Source organism: Miniopterus natalensis (genome assembly GCF_054644295.1).
Source record: "Miniopterus natalensis isolate mMinNat1 chromosome 5 unlocalized genomic scaffold, mMinNat1.hap1 SUPER_5_unloc_1, whole genome shotgun sequence".
Taxonomy (NCBI): domain Eukaryota; kingdom Metazoa; phylum Chordata; class Mammalia; order Chiroptera; family Miniopteridae; genus Miniopterus; species Miniopterus natalensis.
In genome coordinates, this window is record NW_028269912.1 from 196,274 (window position 1) to 222,908 (window position 26,635).

At 35.6% G+C, this 26,635-nt stretch overlaps 1 pseudogene; it reads left to right on the forward strand.

The window, feature by feature from the left end:
* The first annotated feature begins 19,412 nt into the window (after window positions 1-19,412).
* On the forward strand, window positions 19,413-22,512 carry LOC107536990 (large ribosomal subunit protein eL29-like; annotated as a pseudogene).
* The last annotated feature ends 4,123 nt before the right edge of the window (window positions 22,513-26,635 follow it).

Sequence of the window (26,635 nt, forward strand, 5' to 3'; positions counted from 1 at the left end):
GTATTTTGGTCATTCATAATCCTAAGAGGAAATTCATCCTGTGCAAAGGCCCCAGGCAGGTGTGCCTGAAAGGTTTTGGAACTTTCTGTTTGCTTGCTCTTTTTTTGAATGCCATGTCATAGCCTTTACCATCATTAAAGCCTGTGTGAGTATGCTTTGCCGATTCTCAGCAATTATCTGACTCTAAAGGATTTCTGCACGTTGCAAATTAACAATGTAAATTAACAAACACATTATAACGCTTTGTCCACGAAATAGAATGCATGATCCGAGAACCAAGGTGCGAAACTGAGTAGTCAGCTTACTCACAATGAGGCTTCAATCAATGGTAACTATTTTTTCATTCATTAATTAAATAAACATTTATTGAAGGTATATTAACAGATTCTGTCATACAATGTCATATAACGGCAATATTGCAGTGAAGGGCATATTTGTAAAACTGCACTCGTAAAAGTTGCAATCTAATGGGGAGGTAGATATTAAACTACTTAAACTATTATTTTGTAACTGTTATAAGTGCTACAAAGACATTATATTTATTATTTATTATGCTCATTTGTATTACCAATAATAATTGAAAATACTTTTTTAATCTTTTCCAGGCCACATACATGATATGTGCATGATATTTATTCATATTATTTACTATATTACAAGCATAAAATTTTAAATGAGCAATATTTAGGCTTCAAAATCATTTCTGTAAATGATCAATAACTCTACAGAACGTTCTTAAGAGTTAATGACAACGCTAACTGATTTTTGAGTTTTCTTGCCCTTTCAAAGCCACCTTCAGGAGAAGAAAACACCATAAGTAATGATGGAAAAATGTAAAATTTAAACAAAAAGATCTGTATATTAAGTAAGGCATTCCATATGCTCAAACAAGCAGCCTCCACATAGCTTTATCTTTCTTTAAATAAATTTTATGACTATAATACAAATCAACTTTTTTTTAATAGGAGCAATTATAAAAGAAAATGAAGGAGATTATACTGACCTTTGGAACACCGTGGTTTCTATTTTTTACTTGGGCTCCTCTGGTTTTATTTCTTGCTGCAACCTGGTGATAGAAAGACAACAGAGCAATTTATTATTTTTATTATACAACATTTCATATTACATAGAGGTATTGTCATTGAAAAAATTCGCTTGTGTCTCCAGATGCAATAACAAAATGACACTTTTTATGATGAACTTCTCATGCACCATGCTCCTGTGTCTGTTCCTTTGGTCCTTGGGTTACTGGAAACTAAAAACTACACAATTATATTTATTAGCAAAACAGTCCGTGTTTATCACACATTTCTGTTTCTGGCTTTATTCTAATCTGCTTGTCAGTCATAACCGATAACAACTTATTGAGACAAATGATAGCCTGTCACATTATTTGGAACCATATAATAAAATAGCTTTAGCATTAATTCAAAAGACCCAATTCAAATGCCTCAATTGCATGACTGTAAATTACAGTGGAAGTCCGAACTGCTTATGGCAACTGGGAATTTCTCTCATTTAACATTCAAATTGCCATTTGCATTATTTTAAGTTAAAAATACAATATCATCCCATGACATGACATTTGCTAGAATTGTGTATAAAGCAATTTAGAAGTTAAGTGATAGGTTCAAGTGATTTTAAAATAAAATCTCTGGCTTAACTGAAACATAATAAATCTACTCCCTCATTACTGCATTTTAAATGTGGACACATTGCTTTATGGCTGCATTGTAAAAGTAAAGAGGCTACAGTATGTTTTAAAAGTACAACAATTGAGAGAGCAGAGGTAATTAGAGAGCTTACTAGGGATTTAAAATGTGACTAGTTTAATGGCCTTCAGCCATCCCCAAAGTAATTAATTAGAGGGGAAAAAAAATCTTTAAAGTTGACTTATAAGTGGGCAGTCACTGGTTTAAAAGATTATAGATATTTCCATGCTTCTACAATGCAAAATTTTCTCAAAAAATAAATTACCTTAAGAAGATGGTTAAACCTTACACATTTCTGTGAAGACTGCCCCAACATCCACTTAATTTTAGCCATTCAAATGCTTAACAATGTTTAAAAAATATTATTTCATTCAATTCCAATTCCACTTGCATAGTTTGCTCAATTACTTCTAAATAATTTACGTATTTTCATTTAACAGGTTTGTCTTCCCCTTGTTTCATTTTCTAAAGTTCAACGATTATTATTGACTGATATATGCCACACTTCGAATTGTCTACCACTTTAAGAGAAATTGTGTTTATCCCCACAAGATAATTCTTCAAAATACACTATTACTTAAACATTACCATTTTTCTCACTACCAGTGAAGTTATGAATATCTAGACTGGGAAGTGTAAACAACTGCATGTGAAGACATTTAAATATTCTAAGGCTTCAATGTGAATACATTTTGGAGAAACAAAATGGAAACATTCCTTATGTAGGGTGGTTAATGAGATTAAGGAGGGAAAACAACACTTCTAAAATTAGTTTGATTAAACTAGTCATGGAGAAATGAACACTTAAAGCTGTGTTCTGCTAAATTCAGACCCTTTAGAAAATCAGATATGCCATTAAATTCAGCTGAATTTATTCTGAATTTTGCATTGTGTATATCTTTTGATTTGGGCACTTTTAAACTATTAAGATACATGGAGATTTAATTTTATTTCAAACTTTAACTTAATTACACATTGTTGATGTTCAATATTTCTTACTTGTGCTTTTTATTCAACAAAAAATGTGTATATTTTAATTTATTTATTATAATAATTTAACAATTTTTCATAAAATTCAGACATTTGATAGATTTTTATTGATAATTGTTAGCTGATGGCTTTATAATAATTAAAATATATTCAATATAATTTGTCATGCTTACCAATTGAAAATTGTATGTATTGAAATGTGTTTCATTCCACACAACAAATGTATACACAGAGTAATTTTCTCTCAAGTTTTCATGGTCTTCTTTGCTGATACAAGGTGAAAAGTAAGCAGTTCCCAGCTATCACATTGAGTCTGGCATATTTGGACCCCATGATTTGTTTGGTATTTAAACATTTTAAATTGCTACAGGAAATTTCTAAACAAGATTACATTTACACTTACATCATTTACATTCACATCTATGAGTTAAATTTTACTTCATTAAGTATTGAAAAGGACATATATAAAGGTTTTTCCCTCATCACCTGAATTACTTTGCACATACTTAAAATTGATCCCTATATGTCTTTGACCTTTTTGAAGAAGTAAAAATCATGACAGAAATACAATTGGAGTTCCAAACTATTATTTGTTTATAGTACTTCCCTTCTTTTCCAGTAAAACTTTTCTAATTCTCTTAATAAAAATAATCAGATTATTGATTAATGCAACTGCTGCCTGTTTGGCACTTTTCCTACAAAGCCTCAAATTTGATGGTTCTCATAAATAAGATTTTTAGTAACCACTCCCACCCACATCTGGCACACCCTCAGAGGTAGACATAAATTACCTTGCATTTTTATTGTATAATGCATTCCATTTTATAATATAGATGAGAGAAAGGTTTGGGGAAGGATGGGATATGGATGCTGAATATTATCAAGATTTGCCTGAGTCAATACTCATCGAAGATTTCTATTTTGTTTCAAAACTACAAATTCTAGAACTAATACTAAAAAATTTCACTCTAAGTACAAAAAACAAGTCATCAAAATTCCATAAAGAGATCAGTACACTTTGAATATCTGCCATTTTAAATCTGCCTTTATCTCTGTACTTCTCCACTGGTCTAAAGTGTTAAATTGTTGAGCGTGGTAAATTAAGAGTAACATTTGACATACTTAAAGCCTCAATGTTACCAAGTAATGAAATCACCATAGAATATATACACATTAATACATGCTTGCCCTTTTGGTAAAATTTACTAATTAAGTCATTGACTTTTCAAGTTCTTTGGTCTGGGCTATCTACAGAAAGGCGTTAACAAGGGGACTCAGACCGCCGTCCTTAGAAGGGCTGCTTGTAAGATGTGCCCTGGTCAGGCATCTGGGAACTGGAGGGTGAACTTGGGCCAATGTTCTCGAACTTTAAACTGAAAAAGAATCAACTGATTCAACCTAAGGCAAACCCTTATGTTAGTGTTATGTTATGGTTTTTTTATGCCCAGAAATGATCAGTTTTACTCAATCATTGTAGGTGTAAATTTATCATATTATTTTATTTGCTCTCTATTCTTTTTTATACCTAAGGCCTTTCTTTTAGGGTCTCTTTTCTTTCCCACTTTCCCATATAGTGCATTCCTTAGATGTTTCTTTGGGTGATTCTGTGTATAGTCAGTTGTCACAAAGGGTAAGAGGTCCTTCTTCTTCACAGCTGCATAGTATTCCATCATGAAATAAACCCCAGCTTTTTTACCCTCTTACCTACTGATGGGCACTTGGGCTGTTTCTATATCTTGGCTATTGTAAATAAGGCTGCTCTGAACATAGGGGTGCATGTATTCTCTCTGGTATTTCGGGTTTCTTAGGATACATTCCCAGAAGTGAAGTCACTGGGTCATAAGGCAGTTCCATTTTTAACTTTTTTCCATACTGTTCTCCACAGTGGCTGCCCCAGTCTGCATTCCCACCAACAGTGCACCAGGTTCCCCTTTCTCCACACCCTCGCCAGAATTTGTTGTTTGTTGATTTGTTGACGGTAGCCATTCTGACAGGTGTGAAGTGATATCTCATTGCAGTTTTAATTTGCATCTCTCTGATGATTAGTGATGTGCATTTTTTCACATGTCTGTCGGACATTTGTATGTCTTCTTTGGAGAAATGTCTATTCAGGTCTTTTCCCCATTTTTAATTGACTAGTTTTCTTCCTTCTGTTGAGTTGTATAACTTCTTTATATTGTTTGGAAATTAACCCTTTATCAGATATATCATGGCAAATATGTTCTCCCATACAGTGGGCTCTCTTTTCATTTCCTTGTTTCTTTTGCTGTGCAGAAGCTTTTTAGTTTCATGTAGTCCCATTTGTTTAGTTTTTCATTTGTTTCCCTTGCCCTAGAAGATTGTCACTTGTGTTATATTATACTCTCAAGGTTTCACTTTATTTCTTTAATCATAACAAACTTTTTTTTTGCTTTTTAAAATGTAAATATTTTCATTATTATAAAATTACTCCATACTGAGTTGTTTCTATTGATTTCTGATGTTGATATATTGTCTTTTTATATTGAAAGCTCAGATTCCTTAGAGATTTATCAGAGAAAATTCTTTGAGACCAGTTTTAAAGTATGCTTCTCTAGAGAGTGCTTCAGTTTGCTTCTGCTGGGCGCCTGGAGTACCATCAACTTGAAAGCACTTTCAGCAATATACTCAGCCTGGAGATTTGGGGATTACATTGGTAACATGATTACAGTTCCAAAACTACATGAGAAGTAGCTTGTGGTTATGAATTTCAGAGAAGTAAGGTTACGCACAACAAAACTAAGTTGGACAAGTTACCTCAGAGTCTTCTTTTTTGGTTCCTGTTTGTTCTAATTCATCTTTTCACTGAACATGTGGTCCTTCTGGTTCTGACTTTCTACATAGTTTATAAACTTCCCATACCCACACCTCCAGCCTTGCATGATCAATTAAAATTATATACCTGGATTATTGTTCATCAAATTTTGCTTTTGTTTGCATATGCCCTAAAAGAATTTTGATAAGTTGTAAATCTATGATATCTAAATTTTTTAACCTAAATTTTAAGTGGTTGCAAAATACCCAATCTCTTGTGTTTTAAAACTGAAATTTTAGAATAAAACTCTTTACTCTTTTAAATGTGTTCAATAAATATTGATTTAATACCCACCATTATCCACATAAAAATATATTGTAATGTTATATTTTGACATTCATAAATATTATTACATTGTTTTCTATGCTATGATGGTTCCATGGGTAGCCCCAACTCTTGTGCAAATGTTCTGCAATCCATGGTGTGGGTTAACAATACATTTTATTTGAGGGAAGCTAACAAGGCCAGAGTCAGCTACACAGAAGGCATGAGCTCCTATATTCCCATTGTCCCATTGAGAGGACCATCCAGTGGATGGACACTGTCTCCCATTTTTCTCTTTATAGGTTAAATGTGAGAGCTACCTTGTTAGTGAAGAGACATGTGAGTAACTTGTATACTGCAAGTCTGGATTTGAATGACAGCATTTTACAAAAACTATCTGGAATACTAGCTGCTTATCACCTGGAAATCTTGAGGTCAATGGGAAACTGAAGACCCTGTAAGGGGTGGAAAGCACGGGGCCCATGGAAACTCATTTCTGATACAGCCTCTTCTGAGAAAACAAAGAAAGAATTCCACTTAGGCCATGATCCAAGCAATCCCATGTGAGTGCCTTGAATCAGTTTCAGTCAACCCTGTGCCTTCTTCCACTAACTCATAGCTGCAAGATGTTTCCTACACAGAATGTCATCCCATTGTGCTATATTTTACACATGAATTTTTTGTGGCTTTCTCTGTTATACTTCTCTTCAAGTAAATTATATTTATAAATTGAAATTGATTTTTCAATCCCTATAAAGCTCTAAATGTTAACAAAGTTCTTTTGTATTAAATTAATGTATGATTATTAATAGTACACAATTGATTAAAACATAAAAAATAAAATTTTACTGGAAATGTATTAGTTAATGAGATGGATAGGTCTCTTAAAAATTAATTCATGTACTCATAGCTGAATATGACTTACTGCTGGAATAAAGCAAGGTTCAATGGAAATTAACAGCAAATGGTAAGAGTCTATGGGCCACCAATAAATTAGGTCTTACAAAATATGAGCTAACAATTGCTACTAAGTACAGTATTTACAGTGGAATCCTCAACAAATTCCAACTAGGTTAATATAAAACAAGTTAGTAAGTGAACGCACAAATAAATGAGCAGTTAGTTGACTAGTAATAGCCTTCTTGCGCCCAAACAAAAACAATGCATGAGTTTTTCAGTGTCCAATAATCTATTGCCAATATTTAATGAAAATTCCTCTTATAAGTCTAAATGAATACTTAACCTAACTTATTTCACATATTTTTTTGAATCAAAGATATAACTTTGATATCTCAGAAAAAATGAAAATATTTTTACCTTCTCATTGAAATGCAAAATAAAGTAACTGAGGCAGGTCTTTGATTACAGAGGCTGGTCAGACAAGATTGTTTTGGATTGTCCTTTTTTTGATATTTGTTTTGTTTTGAATCTTTTTGTTATTTTTTTTGTTTTTAAATCATCTTTTTTTTTTTTCATTTCCTTTTCCTTCTTCCTATTTTTTAAAACTCTACAGAAGTTTTGTTGACATACTTAAAACATGTAATGTAATCAAATTCAGGTGGGTTAAGATTTTGACTTAATTTTTTTTTCTCATGGAAAGTGGGAGAATTATATTAGAAAAGGGCAGGAAGGAAAACTAGAAATGGCGATGCTGCTGGGAACTTTGTCTGCAGGAGCATTCTTAAGTAGACGAATTTTAGAAAAACATACAGATGGAAGTTAATGTGGAAACCAACTTGCTTAAAGCCACTGCTCGTGCTCCCATCCACCAGGCAGCTTTGGTGTAATCTGGGAGCGTGCAATGCAGTCTGAAGACTCTGCTCTGAGCCACCAGGATCACATGGGCAAAAGGCAACAGTGAATTTCAAACTTCATTTAGTGCTATGCATTGCTACTTTCTTGTCATTTTTGGTCTCTAAGGATTTTCCTTACTTCCCTGCTATGTCAGCGTGGTACTGTTCATTAAGGAAGTTAATAAAAAAAAAAGTGAGTATAGAATTCATAGCCCTGGCTGGGTAGCTCAGTTGGTTAGAGCATTGTCCCAATACACCAAGGATTTGGTCCCTGGTTAAGGCACATACAAAAACCAGCCAATGAATGCATAAAGCAATGAGACAGCAAATCAATTGGTTATCTTTGTAGTTCAAACTATGTCTGCATCTTTGTCTGGGCCTAAATATGTTTATGGAATAATGGTTTTATTTTTTAATTGCTCCATCATGGTCAGAATATAATCTTTGGTGCAGGCATACTCTGAAATTTGCTGTTCAATAGTAGACTATTTTGTGATGATGATAAGGGATATATTACACAATACAAAGGGTGTTAGAGAAGTCATTACTGTACTGCTGATCTCAATGAATAATTCTAAATTAAAAAGAATACAACTGTGCTGTAACAAGATGTCATTTATTCCCATTTTATATATTCAAGAGTGGTGAGGCATGCCTGAAGTCACATAGCTATTAAGTGGCGGAACCAGCCTCACTCAAGAGTCCATGCTCTTATCCCACAGGCCTTACAGCCTCGTTTCCTCCAGGATCTATGGCACCTTATGACTCACCAAGTTTCAAGGAGCGAGACATTGTAGAAATGGATTCATTGAGATAAAACACAGTATAGGAACCATTATTATTTGAGGGTATTATAGCAGAGTTGAGTATTGAGTGACAGGGAAATATAATTTCCACAAAGCAGGAAAGCTGCAGGCAGATATATTATTCAGTAAATCTGGGGCAATCCATAGCTTTGACCTTGCTGGCACTTTCATTTAAGAACTAAAATAACCCTTAAATGATGTAAGTTTCATGCTGCCACAAAATAATTAAAATTTCATTTTGATAAGACCTATATTAGGTGAATAGTATAAAAATTGTATATATTTCTTTTTGAGTCTTGCGGGTGGAGGAGAATGGTATCCATTTATGCTGACTCTGCCCTGGTACCTCTTTGATTCTGACAAAATTTTGATAAATCAAGAGAGCAAACTAATATTTTAAGGATTGTGTGTTGGTGGGGAAATCAGCCATGGCATGTTCTCTTTTCTCAATTGTAATTCATCTGATAAGAATCAGGAGCCAATAGCCATTCCTGAAAAATGGAGTGGGTTGATTAAAATGGCATTCTAAGAATAGTAATGTGGAAATAAATTGCAGGCTGCATTGAATAATTAGAGAGAGTAAGTCAGGAAAAAAAAAAAAAGGAATTTGCTATCACGAGGCATGCACATTGATTAAGAGTAGGCAGTGGGAATGGAAAAGATACTGCAAATAAAATGCAGTACAATTAATCATGAATTAACACTGGCAAAGATTAATGAGAAAGAAAATCCTGAGACTAAAATCCAAACAATTAAGAGTTATAGAATCTACACAGTAAAGGAGCTAAAGAAGGAAAAGAACGAGCTGATAAAAAAGACGGGGGAAATCATAATTCAACTAATTATGTACTTATTAATAAATTAAAGAAATATTGAATGAGTTTCTACTGCATACCAGGTGTACCCCTAGGTGCTGAGACTATAGTGATGATTGAAAAGATAAAAAGCAAATTTCTTACCTTTATGGTGCTTACATCATTGTAGAAGGAGCAGATAATAGACAGATAATCTTAAGTAAGTGAGAGGGGGGAAAGGGCAATGAAGTCAGAGGGACAGTGATGAAGATAGTATAAATGTCTCAGAAGCTGAGTTTCTTAAACTGTCTGACTTATTTAAAAATAATCTGCTTTAAAACTCTGAAAGAAATTGGAATTGGTTTAAAATTAAGAAAGATCAAGGGCAGATAAATGTTTTAATTTTAAAATGAATTAACATGGAAAATGAGATCCCAGAGGTTTCCCCACTTTGGTTGCTCCCACCTCCCTTCTCTATCCCCAGTGGATTTCATGTAACCCACTTGCATCTTCTCTTTTGATTGTAATGTATAAAATAAGGTGCAAAACTGCCATTTTCTGGAGCTTTATCTCAATCCAATGAGATTTTGCTTCCCGACAATTATTGATAGTTTGGCTAAAATAAACTCACAAAAAGTCTCTTTAAAAAGTATTAATAAGAGTCCAAACAAAGGTATTGCTTTAGGCTATAAATGTTCCCCTGGCCACTAATTCCAATATTATGTCTTGGAAATTTGTCTTCCATGTTGCTCAGTGTCTTCAATCACCTTTCAGCTTGGCTCCTCAAAGAGTTTTGATTTGCTTTGAATAGAGTTCTGTGATTCTGACAGACTTCATTTCTTTTTATATCTCAGGTACTCTGCAGTTGCCTAATCTGGTACAAGTCAGAACCCTGCCCAATTTTTGTCGCTACTTATTTGTAATCTTGGACTAATCATCTAAACACTTTGAATCTATTTTATCATCCATGAAATGAGGATAAGGGTCTAACAACAACTGTTGAAAGAATCAAATGAGAACCTATGTAGAAAAGTATTTTGTAAACTGCAAAAGTCAATGAAATTTAATAGGTGATTTTTTTTAGTATGTTACCTTACAGTGGCATGGCAGTGCTTCTTAATACTAATGCAATTAAATAAGATTCATTTATTGCATCCTCAGACTCCTGTTTGCTTTAAGGTTTTCCAGCCTTAAAGATTTAAAATGATACGGTGATGTATATAAAGTGCTATAGCTTATATTAGCTGTTCCCTTTAATAACTATTTTTTAAAACTCTATGACTTTCAACAGAAATTTTGGAGTCTCTTTCCTCTCCTATTAAACTAGTTCTGCTTCATGGAAATCCGTACTCTGTTTACAGCCCTCAGCCACTCTCATTGCTTCTGTGATTTCCTAATGCTCTTCAACTGTAAGTGGCTGACTTTGCAGTCTTATTATTTATGCTGGTTTTCAGCATCTCTTTCACATTTTTTCCACCAACAGCATATGGCTTTGCATGGTCTATTCTGTAAATACTCATAATTATTCCACTGAGCCTTGGTGACGGTAAACGTGTGTGTTATTGGAGATAAACTGTGCAATCTGCAAGAAAAACAAAGATGAGTTTTTGCTTGGATGTTTTTGCGCATTTTGTGATGGAGGCAGATGCTCCGCTCCTACCGAAGCAGGGAATTGCTTCGGGAAGGGGCCTGCTGACCGCATCACGGGCTGTGCCTTTTCTTTGTCTGTGCTCCGTGACTGACGAGCGTGCCTTCCACAAACGTTCTGGCCCAGAGATGGAACTGCTTTCCGTACAAGGTTATGAGAGTAAGGTAATGCCTGCAAAGGTGTAGTCCTTACTGTAAGCAAAAACTAAACGAAGCCTGGCTGTAAATATTGCATGACATACAATCAACCTATTTTAATATCTCCTCATTAAGTATTAAAAGTTTTTTCCTTGTGTCTGACACACTGAACCTTTAGACAAAGGCTGAAGTGGTGTCAACAACAAATAAAGGGTTTCCATTTGCGTATTTTTTACTTTTTCTCTGCTGACCATTACCCTTAAAACTAACAGAGAAAAGCAGTAAGCCTCTCTTTCTAAGTTTTACAGTGAAATGAAACTGTAGCAAATAGTTTCCAGGAAGCTAGACTTGCTGCTGTCAAAGACAACCAAATGCCCAGTTACCAGTATTTTATATTTCTGAACTCAAGTAGATACGAAGTGTGACCCAAATTCATTTGTGCATCAAAGTTGGAAATATAGTGGGATTTTCTTTTCTGTGAGAAAATAATTCTTTAAAGAAAAAAAGATGAACTGGCTTTAATGTGGATTTACTACTGCCATTGCTGCCTGGGGTAAATCTTCACATTTTTCTTCTAAACTAAAAAGAAACCACTAAGCCACAGAAGGAATGAGTGGGCCCTTTTATACAAGCTTGAGGTCTGACTCCATAGAAATGTATCCACAAACTCTACGAACAAGGACATGAAGGGCTGTGTGTACTGGATCTGCAGGTTCATAAGTAGCTAATAAAAAGCAAAAGGGAAAGAAAGGAAGAAAGAAGTATGCCTGCTCTTCTGAAAAACATTCTTTAAAAAAAAATGTTATTAAATTTATTGGGGTGACATTGGTTAATAAAATTATATAGGTTTCAGATGTACAATTCTATAAAACGTCACCTGTATATTGTATTGTGTGCTCACCGCCCCAACTCAAGTCGCCTCCACCACCGTTTATTCCCCGTTTACCCTCTTCTGAAAAACATTCTTTGGATTCTAGCACAGTCATTACAAAAAAGCAGGAGTACCTTCAGGCACAATGTGATAATACCCAATTTTTGCAACTTGCTTTAGTTTATAAAAATGACTGCAGCCCCATTTTGTCCCTGAAACTTCCAGAAAGCAACTTTTCATTATTTTAATACTCACCAGCCACCCAACTATATGATGTCAGTTAATCCTAGTTATAATATGCAAAATATTAGTATTTCGAAGGAGGCAGGGAGAAAATTCTGAATTAGATGACACTTTTATATAAAAAGCCCAGTATAATTATAATTTTTAAAAGGCAGCTAAGTAAGACAACAAAAAATGTCCTCAACAAGCTCTTTTACATAGATAGTCCTTTCTCTTCCATTGTAATCACTCTTTCCAGGTCAAATGAAAGGAAATGGGAGTATCTAGGAGGTTGTATGAAGGCAATGCAAAGGAAAAAGGCTGATGAGGAGGGGGAAATGGCCTCATTTACATTTACTAGGTTCTTGGCCAGTAGCCTTTGTTCAAGATCCTGCTGGAGGCATTCGGGCTAATTCTAGACACACTTGGCTGACTTCTAATGGACTGCTGAGGTCCTGCTCAAATAAAGTCATGATGGTCATGGGCCACAGGGATGCCACTGCCATTTCTGATTCTGCCTTTTGCCTTTTGTTTTTGACTTTAGATTTATCAGTCCTCAGAGAGCTATTAGCTACACTGACAAATTAAACTTGATGAGCTCTGCAGTGCCCAAGGGATGTACTATCAGTTCACTCATTAAGCAGTGGTGGCCTTTCTCTTAAATTAGGGAATTTTGTTGTCTCCTAAAACAACTCATAGACAATTTACACTTTTTGTTTGTTTGTTTCTATGTTTGTGTGCACACATGAGAGAGAAGAAATCCTCCTTCAACTCTAGTGTACAGTGCACTAGGAGGTATGTATTTCCTTGGTTCTCAGAGACAATGTTTTCTATGGGCAAAGAACCAAAGAATGAGTGCTCTGCTAAAAAGACCAAAATGAATACATTTTTTTGTGAGCAGAAATATCTCATTATATGTGGGGTAATGTTTGTTCTCATTCATTTTTCAGTTATTCATTATTGCCCAACTTCTTTCAAAATTGATTTATGGAATGGAAACAGATTTTGAGATAAATACTCAAATGGAAGCAAAATATTAGAAAGTGATCTTAAGCAGAAACAATAGGAAAGAGGAGAATTGGAACTTGGAAAAGAATACAGTCAAATGAGAGTATAATATCAAGCAAAGTCTATAAATCTGTAGGCTCCTCCATTCCACATGAATTCAAACTACTTCTGATTCTTTTTCATAAAGAGTATTAAAGAGAACACTCATTTGTAGATCAATTTGCATACCAAGTGCCAGAGGTCCTGCTGATCTGTTTTAGCAAAGATGCCACGTCTAAAACAGCAATGTGGGGGAATGACCATAGGATCTTTTGGGAAAGATTGGAGGAATCACCACCATATACACTAACCACTGTGTTAGAGGGTCATTCCTAAGGCACATTCATATTTTCTTTTAATGTATGGGCTCTTTTTCTTGGAACTACCTAGGGGTTAGTGTCCTGTGTATTTTAGTAATTCAGTGTTCCTATTCTCTACAAGTTTAATGCTGTCACTTAGTGTCTACTATTCTGGAATTTTATTATGCTCACTACCACTAGAGAGCCCAGTTTCATAAGTGTAACCATTATCATTAACCCTAATCTAATGAGAACAGCTCACACTGAGCTTCTTTATGATGCCAGTGTCTCTACCATCAAAGTAATCCTTATAGCCTTAGTGACGGTTGTATCTTCTGAGCCCTATTACAGAAAAAAAAAAAAAAGACAAGTAGGGGAGGAGGTTGAGATTGTTGGGTCTTTTATAATTATTCCATCTAGATTCTAGAATAACCACCTCTCTTAGGTCACCTTCATATTCCTCTGTTAGGGCATTTCTGGCAACACTGCTTCACTTAATATAAACTATTACTTTTTCTAAGCTTCAAAGAGTCATCCCCATTATAGTCAATTATTATAACCAGATCAATAATCTTAATTAAGCATAGGTTTGGTGGTTAAAGTAACAGAACCACCAAAAGGCCTAAATCCAGAGCCTCAGTGTGTCTCCTTTGCTCAAGTCACAGGCCCAATAGGAAAGGAGCAGGACTCGAGACTTGGGAGAGGGACCTCTGAGTGGATTCACTAAAAAATGCCATACCTCTTTGTCTGCTAGAATGACTTGCTGTAAGATAAAGAGGATAGAGTAAGTTTGAGGATAATATAGAAGATTCAGTGGTGGTGGATGCCTGGTAAACTGATAGTTTTCCTTTCTCAAGGCCTGACATCTATCTCTCCTGGCTACAAAAATAATAACTAGGTCAAACTGCAGCATAGCCAGTTGGAAATGATAAGCCTTGTTAAAAAACAAAGGATTTATTGAAAAAGCTACAGAACCATACTAATATGTGACAGGAAAAAATGGCAGAGCATGCTTGAGAACGGATCTTGAGTATGTCTTTCTCATAGAGAAATAGGAAGGTAGGCGCAGGCAGGAAAGGGGGTAAGTGAGGGGGCATTATCAAGCAAAGTCTCATTAAAGCTAACTCTGGATCCATTTGAAGGAAGACCTGTGGAAATGGCGTAGCTCCTGTCTCCCCTAGAGGGAAAATATATGAATTATTTATACTCCTATGGCCCATGGGTATTGGTTAAAAGCTACTCCTCTGAATTAAAAGAAATATGTAAATTTCCAGTCAAATTTGGCTCTCTATGGACAAAGGTAAAGTGGTTTCTAGCAGCCTGACCAAAAAGTACTGATGTTGGCTTTTAAAATGAAAACCCCATTTTGCATTGTGCATAAAAATGTTCTAGGAATTCAAGGATGCATACTCAGAGCATTGACAGTATTGGCCACAAACCCCTTTTTATTACTCTATATAGAAGTTACTCACACTCAGAGTGAGGTGAATTTGCATTACAAGTTGCAAGGGATGATCATAGGAATAATAAATGCACTGTCAATTGGTTCCATAGGTGACAGTTTTATTCTATTTTCCGTGGAATGTATGCTTTTCCAGGTGATTTGATGGGTTTGTGTTAAGATTAGGCCATTCATGTTTTACAAGCAAAACTGTGGGTGATTAGCGTGGAGCTGGGTCCTGGTATACCAACCGCAGCTGTGGAATACATATTTTCTGTTCTTCAATATAAAGGCTTTATACAATTAAGGCCTGATGAATTCTATGCACTAAAATATTTTGTAAATGGCTTTCCAAGAAAACTAGGTGAGGTATGAGGACAGGCAAAGCTGAGTGTAGGTTTCTGCAGGAGAAAAAGTGGCAAGTACAGTAATCAGATTAGGAGAGGTGAGGGCCTAGAGAACAGGCACTGTTCCTTGTTAAATATTGAACACACTTAGTAGAAAGTTAAAATAGTCTTTTGACATGATATGAAAGTTTCTGTAGATTTCCTAAAATTTATAACCTATCACTAGTCTTTCAGTAGACAACGTGACAGTTTCTAAAATTACATTATAGATTCACTTATATTTTAGATATAAAATTAACTTAAATTGCATAATAAGGGAAAAAGGGGGGAAAATTGAGTAAAATAAAGAGTATTACCTGGAAACACTATGTACCTCATAACTTCTGGTCCAAAGTGAATGAAGGGATACATGAAACAGACGCATGCCTCACAAAAAGCCCGGCTGGCCCCATGCTGAAGCAGATTTGCCCCAGTTCACCCACAGATATATAGGGTATCCCCCTAAATGTATACACAGTGTAACATCTGATAGCTCAATTTTGAAAATGAAATGTATTTTAATAAACACTGCCTTTATAATTACTTACGGTGTGTATATACATTTTGGGGGACACCCTATATAGTAAAAATAAATAGTTGCTGTGGTAAGCCACTAAGATTTGGAATGCTTTGTTATTCTAACAGCAAACTAACACAATAGACCAGTCCCTTAAATCTGAATATTCTACCTCTTTTATACTTACTATATATTCTGATATTATGGAAAATATATCAAGTCTTTCCAGAGGAACCTTATAAATCTCCAAGGCAGATTGGTTAGGCTCAGCAAAAATGAGGTTTGACTGGAAATAAGCCATTGTATTTTTTCAGTTCTACCTTTTAAGAACCTGAATCATCACTGACCTTGAACGTCATTCTGAATCTGTGAGCCTCAAAGGAAAGGCCAGAGAAGATGATCTCTGAAATACCTTTAATTTCAATATTCTGCGATTGCTTGCATTATGATCTTTGTTAAGGCCTCCTGCTTGGCTGTGTGAGTAACACAAAGTCCAAGTCCCAGGGCAGGATGCTAACTGTAAGATCCCCATCACCACCTAGTCCATTTCCTCAGTGCCACTTCAGTGAAACACAGGTGTATGTAAAGCAACTACTCAGAGGTGATTTGCACAAGTCATGGTATAATTTAGCAGAATAATACAGGCAAGTTGGTAAGAATCAGCAAGTTGCCATTACGTGTAATAATAAAGAAATAGAAAGGTAGGTAATGAAAACTGGTTCTGCTGACATCTCCAGAGCAAATCACATCAAGGATGGGTGGTGCTACATGGCACTGTGCTGACAGAATCTATGGCGGGCTTTCTGTTCTGGGACACAGAGCAAGATCAACTCAATGTGTCTGCAGTAACTCACATGTAAGGGACTAAGTTTAAGATGAATGCAGGTGATGGTGTGGGCAATACCCTGCTCCCTCACCATCACCATCAGAGTTAAATAATTTTCTTCAAGTGGGACATGACTTGAAGAATGTCAGAAAGGTTCTTCAAACTCTCTCTCACGCTAGCTCATAAAAAAATAGATCAAATATCACCACTAGTCTATTTCCAACATTTTCTGTAAGTCACAGCTGGAAGGATGATGTTGCATCATTCTGTAGCTATTGATATATTAACTGAGGTATTCCTTAAGTAGCATATTAGCGGTTTCCTCCTTTAGCTCTGTCCTGAAATTACATTCTGTTAGCTTTCCTTAATTCAAGTTTAACTCCTCTTTTCCAACTACCTTCCATGTCCAACCATTTTTCTATATGTATTAATTCTAGACTCAAGTCATAGTTCTGAAATTATAATTTATATTCTAAAATACATATTTTCTTCTTTTATTCATAAAAGTTTTCTCAAATGATTTTTATTCACTACAGCATGTTAGATGATATTAATTACTATCGAGGAAAATAAAAATAGGAAGATGGGAAGAAAGTGAAAGTTTTCAATTTTAATTATAGTATAAGGGGGAAATCTTGGAGTAAGTGGCATTTGAATCAAAATTTGAGACTGTGTGAGAGTGGGCCATATGTTTATTTGGGAGAAGAACATGCCAAGGAGAATTACTGCAAATTGGAAAGGCTCTGAAGCGAGCACCAGCCTTCTGTGTTTATTAAGATGAAATGAGCATAGGGGAGCCTCTTAAAACATGAGGTCAGAGGAATGATGGGCAGATAATGCAGGGCCTTGAAGGACATTGTAAAAAATTTGCGTTCACTCCAAATAAGATGGAAAGACTTCAAGGGTTTTGTGCAGAAGAATGATGTAATCTGATTCAAGTCCTAACAAGGTTATTCTGGCCATTGCCCTGGTCATTGATCTATAAGGACAAAGGCAGATGGCAGGGAAGTGAGGAGGCTCCTGCAGTCATTCCAAGTTGAAGAGAATGGAGACATGGAGAGCAGAGTTACTGAGAGCTGATCCTGGTTCGTAGGCTGACACTCAACCACTGAATCACCCCAGCCGGGCAAGAGATACACATTTTTTAATGTGATTGTGTACCAAGGGACAACTGGATAAGAAAGAACCATGTAAATTTTTTTAAATTTTTTAAAATGTTTTCAAGTACTGTTTACATTCAATATTATTTTGTATTAGTTTCAGGTATACAGCATAGTGGTTAGACTATCATATACTTTACAAAGTGTTCTCCCTGATATTTCCATTTCACAACCAGCACCATAGTTATTACAAGATTATTGACTATATTCACTATGTTGTACTTTACATCCCCAAGACTATTTTGTAACTATCAATCTGTACTTCCCAAACCCTTCACCCTTTTTACCCATCCCCCACACCGTCTCCCCTCTAGCAACAGCCTGTTCTCTGTATCTGTGCGTGTGTTTCCATTTTGTTTGTTTGTTTGTGTGCATTGTTCTTCAATTCCACATATAAGTGAAATCTTATGGCCTTTGTCTTTTTCTGACTGATTTATTTCACTTAGCAAAATACCTGCTAGGTCCATCCGTGTTGTTGCAAATGAGAACCATGCAAATTTTGATGTAGAAAAGGTAAAGGTAAAGGTGCACAACATTTAAAAAACAAAGCATGAAACCAGGAGTGGCCCTATTGGGACTTTAGATAAGAGATAGAATAAACCCCCTGTGTTCCTAAGAAATGGAGACTAGGGCTGAGTTGTGAAGCAAAAATAAAGAGGATAGGCTACAATGTTAAGTAAAGAATGTCACAAAAGTCACTTAAATCTCACCCAAATTTTCTCTTGTTCTTCAGAGGAATCAGCCTGCCTGAACCCTTAGGCCTACGAAGTAAAGATATTTACACTGGTTGAGGCTCTACTGAGAATGAATTAATTCATGGTGTTCAATTCCAAGAATGAAAAATTATGTAACTTCTATTCCTGCTTGCATAGCTTCATAAGGAACATTTAGATATTTCTTTTCTATTACTTTTCATGTAATGTATCATAATTTGTATAGCCTATAATTATCAAAGCAAGATATGTAGTGAAATCACAATCCTTTTGAAATGTATACATTTCATACATCCATTCTAAACCCTTCTGTATGAGTGTGCATGGGGTTGTATACATTTGTGTGTATATAAGGAAATATATTCAACAATAAAAATAGTTTTCTCTGTGTAGGAAAATTACCAGTGCTTTTCTTATCTTTTTCTTTTTTGAGACAGAGAACATCTAAATTTATAACAATGGATATATTTTAGTGTTAAAATCAGGAAAAAAGTTTACAAAGTGAACATTCAATTAAAACTATAATTTATTACAGATTTTTTTTTCTCAACTAGCCAAATCTGTAGGAAATAACACAGTTTAGATATTAGCTGATTTGTCCTGTAATCTCATATTTGATCATGAGGATAAGATATACCTGGAAAGAACACTGATGAATTGTATAATTATTTTGTTTGAGCATAGGTTTTTAAATTAATAATGAATGTGAGGAAATTTAAATTATTCTGAAAAATTATTTCCATGGTATGAGAGGAGGAGACATATAATATAAGCTGATAACAATAAGACAACACTTAGTTATGTTACCCTCTATTCACAGAAAAGTAAAAATTAGGTATAATATGCATGATAAACAGTAAAGAAAATAAAGATTTTCTGTTGGAATATTAAGATTTTCCTTTCCTTTTTTATCTTTTTCATTGTCTCCTTAAATATTAATGTACTTTAAGAGCATGTCGCAATCAAGTAACAGTTATCTAAGGTCAGATTTTAATCCATAAGAGGACAATAGAGACCAGTCCAAGTGTCCAAGATCAATAAGATTTCATCATACAAAAGACCCATTCTCCCTATAGCACATGAAGATTTCTTCTCTAGTTCTTCGGTGACATGAAAATTGTAACTATGCTGCTTAAAGAAAGGAACAAAAGAGACTAAAGTTTAATTATATGGTTTTATTTCCCTTGCAGCTGTGTCCCATTAGCCACTGAGCAATGGGAAAGTTCTTTGTAATCTTTGACCCTCCTACCAATACAATCCTGGGCAAACTGGTAATTACAATCAATTATAGGCCACAGAGTGGTGAAAGAGACACTTTTTTTTTTTTTTTTTTTTTTTACAGAGGCCTATGAATTAATTTTATAGTCATACTCTTCAATTTTGGGGCCTGAAGCTACTAATAAGTTTAAGATATATGGTTGTCTTTAACATTATAATAAGCTGCTAAGAATTGTGATGCTTCCTAACTCTAATATCCTTATCTTTGAAGGTTGGTTTTTTTATGGGTAGGCATATTTTCACATGTTCTTGGGCATCAAGAGCATAAAAAGCTCCTATTTGAAATCTCCATGACGGAGACAATAATAACAGCATGTAAAACTTCACTACATTTTTAAAATGCAGTTAATCTATTAAGACATTCAAATCTCGCAATAAACTTACAAAGTCGATACCTGAGGCAACTGATGCACAGAGCAGCGAGTATGTCCTCAAAGCTGCGATTAGGAAGCGCTGGCTGGAGCACTTGTACTCAAGTCATTTAGCTTAGAGTTAGCCTTCTGACCAGTGTGCTCTCCTGACTCACTGCTCAGTGGGATCTCCAAGGGACTATAAAACATTCATAGGAAAAGGGCTGTAAGAAAAAGAAGAGTAAACAGGTAGAGATAGCACTTACAGCATACTGAACAGCCCCCCGGGATCAATAACTTCTTATTGACTGCCTCTTCTCTCATTTAGCTTTAAAAGGAATGTGACTTTCTGCGGAGGATGCTCTGATTTATCAGATTCTCATCACGCGCTCACTGCAATGTGATAAAGAAAAGGCATGTAAATGGCTTAGGTCCGAAGGTTTCGTTGAAGTGCCTAAAGACTGTTTTCCAACATCCCTGGTCAATGCCGCACTAAGTAGGTGCTGGAGCTCTGAATAAAGTCTGGAGGGAAGAGACAGAAGTGGGTGTTTTGGGACACATTCTTCCAATTTGAGAGGAAGAAAGAATTACCTCTTAAACAGTAGGAAACACTTTGGATACGATAAACTAACAAGAGCTTGTGACTCTCCCATCACAGGGCCTGCCTCATAATTTGCACAGCCAAGTTGAAAACAAAAATGCAGGACCTCTTGTTCAACATTAAGAATTTCAAGGCAGTAACAGCAGGACATTAAACCAAGCAGGGGACCCTTCTGAGTACCAGATCTTGAGCCACTGTACAGGTCACAGGCCCATGAAACTAGCCTGATTTTCACTGATCTGAGGGCATAGACCAGTCTCACTCACACAACTCGAATGCAACTTTTCCTAAGGTCCTGCCTGTTCCTCCAACCTAATAATAGTACGGAGCACATACTTCTCCTATGAAACTGATACTTCTAAGGCTTGTGATCAGAAAAGCGTTCTCCATCCCATGCAGGTCTCCTGCACCCCAAGCAGGACTTTGATTGTTCCCGTCAGGTGTAGAGAGGTGAGGTGGGCCAGCAGCCCACTCCTTCCTACTCTCAGGTCTGGGTCGCCCTGGACATACTGAAAGATAGCACGATCCAGCCCCTAGCTGACCCACTCCCTCATCATCCTCTATGACTTCATAAAAGCTTGTTTTCCAAGTATGGTATAGAAAAGCTTCTCATTATTGCCTCCTGCACAAAAGACTGAAGGATTAAGATAGCTGTATCAATGTTCTTTCATTTTCAATTTGCCATAAACTAGAAATAAACTTTGTAAAGGTCAGTTCTAGAAAATTTATTTTATAAGGCATAAAACTGTATGATAGTTGAATGTATCTTCATTCTAATCTTTTTCTGTATTTCTGTAAAAAGAGAGCTTGCCCCAGGCTTCTTTCTTAAGGCTGTCTATTTCTTAGTCACCTTTTTTTTTCCTTCCTTTTTGACAGCACTTTTGTGGAAAGTTTATCTTTTATTAGCTTTTAGGTCTCCAGTCATCATGCACTGCAGAATCCTTTGGGGCATGTTGAACTTTTATTCTACTGTTGTCTCTCTCTCTCAAAGCCTTATTGCTATCATTTCTTTGAAAGAATGTCCCCAGCTTAATATCTGAAGGTTAGTCTCTGATAGAACCTTTTAATTACACCAGCAGAGAATTCAGCCAGCAGTATTACTATTCCAGTCTCATACTTATGAGTTTAATTAGCTTGGTTAGATATATATATAGCAGAGAAACTTTGGCCATTAAAGAGAATTTGTTAATAATTATTTAAATTCTTGCCTACTTTTTAACAATGTGCCTGATCGTTCTCATAATTAAATAATTAAATATAGTGTTAAGAGAATAATTTTAAAAACCCACCTTGACTCTTTCTTTTTTAGTCCCAGGTGCTTTGGGAACTGAAGACTTCAGTGCAGACATTGCCAAGTTCAAGAACCATACCACACACAGCCAGTCCCCAAAGCAGCACAGAAACGGCATAAAAAAACCCAGATTACAAAGATACAAATATTTTAATGGGGTGGACCCCCAGGTTCCTGAAGAGCATGCATCTTGCCAAGAAGATCAAGAAAGGCCTGAAGAAAATGCAGGCCAGCAACACCAAGGCCATGAGTGCACATGCTGAGGCTATCAAGGCCCTGGTAAAGCCCAAGGAGGTCAATTCCAAGATACCAAATGGCAGTAGCTACAAGGTCAATCCACTTTCCTACATTGCTCACTCCCAGCTGGGAAATGAGCTCATGCCTTCAGCGCCAAGGGTCTCAGGCTCTGCCTGACAGAGTCCAAGGCCAAGGCTCTAACCAAGGCCCAGACTGCAGCTTCAGCTGCAGCTCCAGCTCAGGCTCAGGTTCAGGCTCCCAAAGGTTCCCAGGTCCTTACTAAGGCTCCAGAGTAGAGGCCTCTGTCTGCCGATAGGAAACCAGAAGGACTGGTGTCACCCCTGGGCTGTTGTCTGCATGGGGCTGGTGTCCTACTGTGCTATTTGTACAAAAAACCTGAGGCACAACCTGTTAAACACACACACACAGGCAGGCACACACATACACACACACACACTCCTTGACTATTTTTACATATAAAGATATAAGCTCATATAATATATTATATTATGTTAATTCTTCTGCAAACTTACACCTGATTTCTACTGAGGACCTGAGTATCAATAACATGTTAGATGTTTTCTTGAGTAAATGGGTGCCACTTAGATGAAAAAAAACACTGAAAAATCACATTAAGATCACATTCTTAGAAATACCATTGTATACTTTATGCAGAATTTACATGTTATTTAAATTAAGCAATTTAATTAATAATTAAACATTTATGTTTTTACCCTGAAGGCAATGGTAGTCTTTGAGGCTCATTAGCAAGAGAACATACAAAACTGGAATGATATAAAGGAAGGTTTATTTTCTTTGTTGGGCTCCAACTAATTGCAGTAAAATAAACCTAGTACTTTTGCCAGCTTTAACTCTCATGGAAGAGTAAGCAGTCCAAACTATAGTCTTTTGATGTGGTCATATATCTCTTGCCAAGTTGTGTTTTAAAGATCCCAAACAAACATGTCTGCCAATTAAGCAATATAAAAAGGGAGGCGCTTCTTGTGCCCTTTCTCCTTTTTCTCAGTAATTCTAGGAAATGACTCTGGGATTTCTTCCCATTATTATCCAATAGATTAAATGGCATCTTCCCCCAACTGACTCAGGTAAAGGTGCCAGGTTTACTTTCATCTTGGACTCTATACGCTTTGAAGGGAGACCAGACCAAACAGTGCCCTTTGAGGTTTAAGATGTCCTCTTCATAATGTCATCTCTTAGAGACTGGTTTGAGGAAAGGTCAGCTTTACCCCAGTGTAAAAGAAAATGCTGGCAATTCATATAAAGGTACTTCTTGCTGCTTAGAAGTATTTTTATTTCAAGATTTGTTGCAATAACTTCCCCATAAAATATATTTGAAATACCAAATAATAGAATAGAGTTATATTCATAATTAGATGACCTATTTTCTTACATTAAAATATTTTTTACTTAAAACAATGCAGTTTTGAAGTATAGGGGAAGAAATCATTAAATAGGATGGAGATAGTCTCTGTCAGTCTAGAATCCAGCAGGAAACGCACACTCAAAGGGTTAATTGAAGAGACTATAAATTAAAACTGTTTACCATGATATGGCCAAGAATAGGAGCATCAATAAGATGCTATGAAGTACACAGTGACCAAGAACAGTGGGGAACTGTGACCATCTCTAGGTTTACAGGAATAAAGGGACACAATAATATAACTAGAATGAGGCAAATGCTGTAACCCTGCGAAAGAGGCCTCTTGGTGGGAATTCTGACTGCAAGTAATGGAACACAACCACTGGGAATCCACGGCTAGTGAACAGGTTGGGGGACAATAAGGACCCAAGGCTCTTTCCTTCTTCCTATTATCTCCTAATGACACTTTTCATTTAGACCAAATGCGAAGAGTGAAAGGTACTCTAAAAGATTAGGGTTTCTGACCTCAAAAGATGTTGGCAAAGCACAGAAAATTTATCTGCAAGAAAGTGAAGCAAAACCAGTACCCACATGTTATTGACTATCCTTTTTGAAACTGAACCCTGAATTTCAACACATACACTTTTTTTTTCAGTGTCCTTGACACTTTTTAAACAGAAGTCTGGAAACAGAGGCCTGCCAAATTGAGAATCGTTTGAAGGAAAAAATATTTTTTATGGATGAAGACATTAAACATTTAAGCTGTTCTCTCTATTTAATGAAATCATTATGTTAATAATTACATTATTTAATTTCCTCTTCACATCACTGATACTAAGATGTCCTCTGATAATTATTAACAGAGACTGCCATTTTTATTGTATCCCTGGCACATTAGTTATATATTATTACTTCTTAGAGATATTGCAATAACAGAAGTTGGCCTCACACCAAAGAACCAGACTGGAACTTTTCTCCACTTTCTTGCTGTGTACTCATAAAAACGTACAATTCAACTGATTTTTTTCTTCTATCCTTGCATATTACAGCAATGAAAATGGGAAACAACTGTGCAGATCCCTATGTAGAACATTTCCACATTATAGAGATCTCAACCTAAGAAACATACTGAATTCCCCTCAGTTCAGAAAAGGCATTCCACCTTTACTTACTTTTAATACGTTTAGTGCTATCTATGGTACATATAACTGTGTTGCTGGAAATAGAAATGTAATGCATAATTCCTGTTCTCAAATGAATTAAATTAGAAAAACAATCAAGACAGACAAATGAAAAGGCTCACATCAATACAATTGAATAATCAATATAATATAACATGAGATATGCTCTACCATAGGAACACAGCTCACATTTTGAGGTTCTGACATGTGCCAATTGGCTCTTTAAATGATGCTTATTTAGCACTTACCCTTTGGAAAAAAGATCATATAAATAAGTTCCACGGTCTTGCCAAGGGGCACTTAGTCTCAGGCTTCAAAAGAGACAGAATCAAATCATGAAACCTACTGACAATGCAATCTATAAGTCAACTTCAGGCTTATATGGCAGGATATAAGGAATAAAGACATTGAAAAAGACATCAATCCAGAATCCTCTTTCTCTAGGATTGATCAAATATTGGTATTAGTCTTTAAATAATAATTTGAGATTTATCTGCAATAATTTCTACAATGCTGTCATGTAGACTACATGTCTGTGTATTTGAAACAACAGAAAATTCACTTCTTTTGGTTGTACCTTAAATCCTGATAACTTGCCCTAAAATAATTTCTTTTTCAAAAACTGTGCAGGTACCACTTTTATTTTAATTTTATATTTTTAATTTTATGCAGTAAAATTGACTCTTGTTTTGTTTTCTGTACAACTCAAAAATCAGGATACCAAATGGATCCATAATCCCATAATCCCCCAAAACTGTTTTACATTACCCCTTTATGATCTAACACATACCCCTCTTTACCCCACTGAAATACTTTGCATCACTGTAGTTGTATCAATTCAAGAGTGTCATATAAATCAAATCAAATCAATGTCATTGATTGTGTAAACATTTGAGACTGGCTTCTTCCCATCTGTATAATGCATTTTAGATTCAAGTTGCCGCACATATTAATAGTTTGTTGAGTTTTGTAGTGGTGATGGTTCTTAATTGCTGAGTTGTGTTCCTTTAGAGATTTACTACATTTTGTTTATCTATTCCCCCTTTAAAAGACATGTAGACATGTTCCCAGTTTGATATAATTATGGGTAGAGGTGCTATAGACACTTGTGTACAACTTTTTTGGTAATCATAAATTCTTATTCCTCTAGTGTAAATAAGAGTGGTATGACTGAGTCATGCAGTAAATATATGTGGGTTTTTTAAAGGTTTTTAAAATTATTTTTAGAGAGAGGGGAAGGGAGAGGAAGAGAGAGAGAGAAACATCGATGTGAGAGCAGAATATTGATCGGGTTGCCTCCTGCATGCCCCCTACTGGGGATTGAGCCCATAACCTAGGCATATGGCTCCAACTTTCTGCCTGTTCTTACTCTTAATGAACAGCAAATTCTCAAGATTTGTATTTTTGGTTTTATAGTTTTAAAAAAGTAATCAGAAAGTTCAAAATATATTTTATTCCTGACATTGTGGTTGTTGAAAAAAGCTTGGCTTCCGTAATCCACAGAGAAATGAATTTCAATACCAAGTCTGTTAGTTTTTTGTGACATTGGGTAAATCTGAGTCTCAGATGTTTCAACCAAGAGCTAGTATAATTTTATTTACATCATATGGTAATTACACTATTACAAAATGGTTGAAAGCACTAGAACAGAGTGTAGAACAGAACAAATATTTTTTAAAGCATCAGGTTAATTTATAACATTTACGTTTTATTTAATAAGAATTAATAAAATAGTCATTAAAGTGCAATGAGTGTTATGAGAATTTGGATTTAGGTTCACAACTGGCTCATCCTAAAAGAGTCTAGCAATGTTCAAAAAGAAAGGGGGTGATATTAGGAGCAATAAAACAGAGAGAT